Raw genomic sequence first — 6962 nt, forward strand, 5'->3', positions numbered from 1 at the left:
TCGTTTTTTTTAAAATAATTACGCGTAGAAGAAAAATAGAAAGAAATACTAAGCGGTGCAATTTTGAAAAACACACATTTTTCCTAAATTCAAATAAAACACCGAAAAACTCCGAAATAAAATCTTATTTGATTTTATTATTAAATCCTCAATATTTCTTTATTTTGGGAAAGTCATTTTATTCCCTCTCTCATATTTTTGTAATAGAAATAATTGATGATAAAATAATTAAAATCAAATGATCCTATTCTCAAAATTTGAGAAAACTCAAATATGAAAATAACGAAATCCCCAACTCTTTCCGTGGGTCATTGAGTTGCGTAGAATTTCTAGGATCAACCAAAATGCAAAATAAAATATGGTATGCAATGATGATCTAATGTATAACATTCCAAATTGAAAATTTGGGATGTTACACCACACCACGACAGTTCCAACATCATAAACTCATTATGACTGGCGGCACTCCTCGGGGGAGCCCGTCGATCCTGCATTTTCCTTAGTAGTTTCTCCTCCACCATTTGCTTCCTTGTCATCTTTCCCTTCGACATCCCGTGTGTCATAGAACAAGCTCTCTCTCTTGCCATCTCCCTTCTTTGGCCTTTTTACCTCTTTCCTTGGTGATACATAGACCGGGGGCAGCGGTGGAACCCATGTAGGTTTCTCCCTTATAACAAGCGCCATAGAGCCACTATCCACCATAACTGAATCACCCAAGCTCGGGGATGCAGCACCCCCGTGGGGTGTACTATTTTTTGCAGACTGCCTTTTATTTGAGATTGTGGTGTTCCCCTCCGTGGCCTCCAAAACCGTATCATCTTGTGATTCCCTAACTGCATTTGGCTCCCTTGGTCCTGTCACTCCAACACCTGACATTGAGTTCATCTGCAAATCCTTCTGTTGTGGCTGTTGCTGCCAGGGTTCAGTGTGCTGCGCGTTGAAACGCCACGCTTGATTGGGATTAAAGGGTTCCCTCCCTCTTCCTCTACCTCCTGCATTCCTCGGGCCACCCCGGCCCCTCTGGGAGCCATAGCTACTTCTCCCTACCTGTTTGTAGTGCACATTATCGGCTAGAAAAAATTCTCCCCATTCAAACTTGGACTCATCATGAACTCCATCACCGCACTCCTTGTGCCAATGCCCGAATTCACCGCAATGGAAACAGAAAAATGGTAGCTTCTCATATTTTACTTGGTATCTAACCCTCTCTTATCCCTTCTTTCCAGTCACGAACCTCTTGATCTTGGAATTTATATCTATCTTCACCCTCACCCTGACAAACTCAGCAAAGAAACCTACTAGGAGCTTAAGTTGAACTTCCTCTACATCCCCGATGCGAGATGCCACCCCCCTAACCGCCGGTTCAATCAAGAAATTGTCAGGAAGTCGATGGATCTGTACCCATACTGCTAGCTTGTCCAACCTAATGCTATCGTTTTTTAGAACCATCGTACTCCTCCATGATTACAGCATGATCTCTGAACAGCCATGGGCCCTCCAACATAGCCTTGTTCCAATCACCCGAACATCCAAATTGAACTATAAATAGGTAATCTTTGATCTTCCTCCACACTACAGGCTTAGCCAGATTCCATGCCGCCCTCATGTCCCCGTACAGAGCATTAGGATTGAAACTCTTTGGGGTGTGTACTCTGGCAATGGCTAGCCACTTCGTCAGGGCTCCCATGTCCGGCAGTTCCTCCTCCCAAACGAAATCATCCTCCTCATCCTGTAGATTAAGCCGTGCAAGTAACTGTTCAGGAGACTCCCTTGTCTGCCGCCTCTGCGTGCTCGACTTGGTCGCCATCTTCTTTTTGATCTCGACGTTGTTCACAAACCCTAGCACTCTTCCTAAAAAACCCTAGTGAAACCAAGCCCGGGCAAGATCACAAAGGATACCCCTTTGTCAGCCCGAGTCCGATGGGTAGATCAGGCGAGGAAACAGCCAGGGATTACACCAATTCCGGTGACCCACGCTGGAATACCGAGAAACCCTAGGACCGCTGCCTTAGGGGACTACCGCATTGGTACGACTGATGAAATGCGGCGCATAGGAGCTACCTTCCAGGCGGGCCTAGTTTACTTGGGCCGGCCCATTGCGGTGCACAGCGGAGCGAGGGTAAAAATCGCAAAATATAGTTTGCGGTTCCTAGGATTCGAACCGGTGAACTGGCGATGACGTAAGTGCTCTTGTGGCAAATATGCATCGCGAAGCTAAAAGAACTATGGGACAGTCGAACTAAAATCTTCTTGAAAGATTCACGAACAATTCTTTAAAATTATGAATATTTTTTTAAATTTTCTTTAATCCTGACCTCATTTTGAAATTTCTGCAAGTTTTACATAAACGCGAACATTTTTTAATTTTTGAACAAAATCTGAAAATGAGAACAATTTTTTGACAGAAATAACTTTTGAAAGCACGAACACTTATATAATTTAAGAAAAAAATTCAAATGGAGAACAAATTTTAAATACCTAAGAATTGCGAACATTTTATGAATATGTGATCAAACTATTGAAGACCAGACATTTTTTGAAAACATTGAACAGTTTTTACAAAACACAAAAAAAATTGAACTTCAATTATTTTTTCTAAATCCAAATATTTTTTGGAAATGCAAACTAATTATGAATTTTTTTGACTTTGTGAACAAACTTTGAAAACTAGAACAAGATTTTTAAACAAGGATTTTTAAATCATGAACATTTATTGAAATTTAAGAACAAACTTTGTAAGGGAGAACAATTTTGAAAATCACGAACAACTTTCGAAACACGAACATTTTTTGAGTAGATGATTTTTTTTTGGAAAACCGGAACATCTTTTGCAAAATGCGAACAATTGTTTGAATACAGAAATTTTTCTTAAATGCAAGCAAAAATTTAAATATTTTGAACATTTTTATAATTCTAAAATGAAAAAAGAAAAAAAGAAAAAAGTAACAGGAAAAATGAAAAAAGATGAAGAAAAAACCTTGAAAAAAGAAAAATGAAAAAGAGAGGGAAGAAAAAAAGAAATAGAAAAAAGAAAACGAAAAAGAAACTAAAAAAAAAGTTTCAGGAACCTCTTAGAAGGCTCCCAAAACCTGAAAAAATGGTTGGGAACCACCTAGGAGGTTCCCAAAATCGGAATCGTTGAAACGTTTCACTCGCCGGCCCACCTGTGAAATGCTCATCATTTTTAGCGGTAGAGAAATGAACACGTGCCTCGAATGCTCGATGCTTAATTCCTAAGTAGAGTACCAAGCAGTAGTAATCATTTTTACCAAGAACTAATTTTTTATTGACAAAAGCACGAGCATAATTGCCGCCATATTTGTGTCCTCTGTTAAGCAATTCATAACAAATCCCTACTTTCCACAATTGTACCCCACTGTTAATAGAAGAGCAGGCCATTAGCAAGTGATCAGTAAAACTAATACCACTGAGAAGAAGATCAATGTCGGACACGATATGCCGCACAAATTTTCTCCTTGCCATCGTCCTAACAGCAGGGCTGCACGGGTGCATGACGAACGTCGGCGGCAGTTCAACGTGGAGTTCATCCACCGGTACTCCCCCATTTCGCCGTTCCACGACCCATCGGTCACCCCGCATGAGCGCCTCCGCGCGGCGCTCGTACTCCGGTCACTCTCGTGGCGACGCGATGTCGGAAGTCATGTCCAGACCATTTGAGTACCTCAGGTATGTCAACATCGACATAACGCGCACCAGGGTGCTCGCCCTCGTCGCCACCGGCACCCAATATGTGTGGCTCAAGTGCGGCTACACCGGAAATGAATTGGGTCATGTATGACCCCTCCTCCGCCTCAACCTACAGCCGCGAGGGCTGCTAGCCCGACTCATTCCATGCATTCCACGACACCTCCTATGACGTGGGCAGCGGGCCTGGTTGATCTGAATTGTGATTTGCGGGTCGCTTAATGTGACCTCACTGTATTGGTTGGGCGGGGTTGAATCCAGGCTGCCAACGGGGTGAAGTAAATATGCCCTAGAGGCAATAATAAAGTTGTTATTTTATATTTTCTTATTCATGATAAAGGTTTATTATTCATGCTAAAATTGTATTGATCGGAAACCTAAATACATGTGTGAATACATAAACAAACACCGTTTCCCTAGTAAGCCTCTACTTGACTAACTCGTTGATCAAAGATGGTTAAGGTTTCCTAACCATGGACATGAGTTGTCATTGATAACAAGATCACATCATTAGGAGAATGATGTGATGGATAAGACCCATCTGTTTGCTTAGCATTGTGATCGTTCAGTTTTATTTCTATTGATTTCTTCATGTCAAATGCATATTCCTTCGACTATGAGATTATGCAACTCCCAGATACCGGAGGAATGCCTTGTGTGCTATCAAACATCATAACATAACTGGGTGATTATAGAGATGCTCTACAGGTATCTCCGAAGGTGTTTGTTGAGTTGGCAAAGCTCGAGATTAGGATTTGTCACTCCGAGTATCGGAGAGGTATCTCTGGGCCCTCTCGGTAATAGGCATTGATGACCCACAATTATAGGAGATCTATCGTAGTCCTTTCGATAAGTAAGAGTGTTGAACCCAACGAGGAGCAGAAGGAAATGACAAGCGGTTTTCAGTAAGGTATTCTCCGCAAGCACAGAAATTATCAGTAACAGATAGTTTTGTGATAAGGTAATTTTAACGAGTAACAAGTAACAAAAGTAAACAAGGTGCAGCAAGGTGGCCCAATCCTTTTTGTAGCAAAGGACAAGACTGGACAAACTCTTATATAAAGGAAAGCGCTCCCGAGGACACATGGGAATTATCGTCAAGCTAGTTTTCATCACGCTTATATGATTCGCGTTCGTTAGTTTGATAATTTGATATGTGGGTGGACCGGTGCTTGGGTACTGTCCTTCCTTGGACAATCATCCCACTTATGATTAACCCCTCTTCCAAGCATCCGCAACTACAAAAGCAGTATTAAGGTAAACCTAATCATAGCATGAAACATATGGATCCAAATCAGCCCCTTACGAAGCAACACATAAACTAGGGTTTAAGCTTCTGTCACTCTAGCAACCCATCATCTACTTATTACTTCCCAATGCCTTCCCCTAGGCCCAAATAATGGTGAAGTGTCTTGTAGTCTACGTTCACATAACACCACTAGAGGAAAGACAACATACATCTCATCAAAATATCGAACAATACCAAATTCACATGACTACTTATAGCAAGACTTCTCCCATGTCCTCAGGAACAAACGTAACTACTCACAAATCATATTCATGTTCATAATCAGAGGGGTATTAATATGCACAAAGGATCTGAACATATTATCTTCCACCAAATAAACCAACACGCATCAACTACAAGGAGTAATCAACACTACTAGCAACCCATAGGTACCGATCTGATGTTTTGAGACAAAGATTGGATACAAGAGATGAACTAGGGTTTGAGATGAGATGGTGCTGGTGAAGATGTTGATGGAGATTGACCCCCTCCCGATGAGAGGATCGATGGTGATGACGATGGTGATGATTTCCCCGTCCCGGAGGGATGTTTCCCCGACAGAACAACCTAGATTGGTTCCGCCTCGACATGGCGGCGCTTCGTCCCAAAAGCTTCCTTCTGATTTTTTTCAGGGCGGAAGACTTCATATAGCAAAAGATGGGCACTGGAGGCCTGCCAGGGGGCCCATGAGACAGGGGGTGCGCCTCCCACCCTCGTGGATGGTGGGTGACCCCCCTCTAGTGCTTTCTTCGCCCAATATTTTTTATATATTCCAAAACTGACTTCCGTGGAGTTTCAGGAATTTTGGAGTTGTGCAGAATAGGTCTCTAATATTTGCTCCTTTCCCAGCCCAGAATTCCAGCTGCCGGCATTCTCCATCTTCGTGCAAACCTTGTAAAATAAGAGAGAATAGGCATAAGTATTGTGACATAATGTGTAATAACAACCCATAATGGAATAAATATCGATATAAAATCATGATGCAAAATGGACGTATCAACTCCCCCAAGCTTAGACGTCGCTTGTCCTCAAGCGGAAGCCGATAACGAAAAATATGTCCACATGTTTAGAGATAGAGGTGTCGATAAAATAAAATACGGACATGAGGGCATCATGACCATTCTTAGAACAACAATATATATATATATATATATATTGTCATACGATTTCTTATGATAAAGTAACAATCTATTCACAATGTAAAGTATGAATCAGAAACTTCATTGAAAACTAACAAACTATAATCTCAGTCATTGAAGCAATTGCCATTTATCATAACATCGGAAAGAGTCAATATAAGAGCTTTTCAGCAAGTCAACATACTCAACTATCATTTAGTCTTTCACAATTGCTAACACTCACGCAATACTTATGAGTATGAAGCTTTAATCGGACACAGAGAAAGATAGGGGCTTATAGTTTTGCCTCCCAACCTTTTACCTCAAGGGTAATGTCAACAATAATAGTTTATGAAAACGCACATCCAATTAGCTATATATATCAAGATCTTTCCAACACATAGTGCTTGCCAAAGGATAGAATGTAAAAAGGAAAGGTGAAGATCACCATGACTCTTGTATAAAGTAGGAGAAAAATAAAAGATAGGCCCTTCGCAGAGGGAAGCAGAGGTTGTCATGTGTTTTTATGGTTGGATGCACGAAATCTTAATGCAAAAGAACGTCACTTTATATTGCCACTTGTGATATGGACCTTTATTATGCAGTCTGTAGCTTTTATTTCTTCCATATCACAATATCGTATAAAGCTTATTTTCTCCACACTAATAAATCATACATATTTAGAGAGCAATTTTTATTGCTTGCAACAATGACAACTTACTTGAAGGATCTTACGCAATCCATAGGTAGATATGGTGGACTCTCATGGCAAAACCGGGTTTAAGGATATTTGGAAGCACAAGTAGTATCTCTACTTGGTGCAAAGAATTTGGCTAGCATGAGGGGGAAAG

This window comes from Triticum urartu, chromosome 5 (genome assembly GCF_003073215.2).
Source record: "Triticum urartu cultivar G1812 chromosome 5, Tu2.1, whole genome shotgun sequence".
NCBI lineage: Eukaryota > Viridiplantae > Streptophyta > Magnoliopsida > Poales > Poaceae > Triticum > Triticum urartu.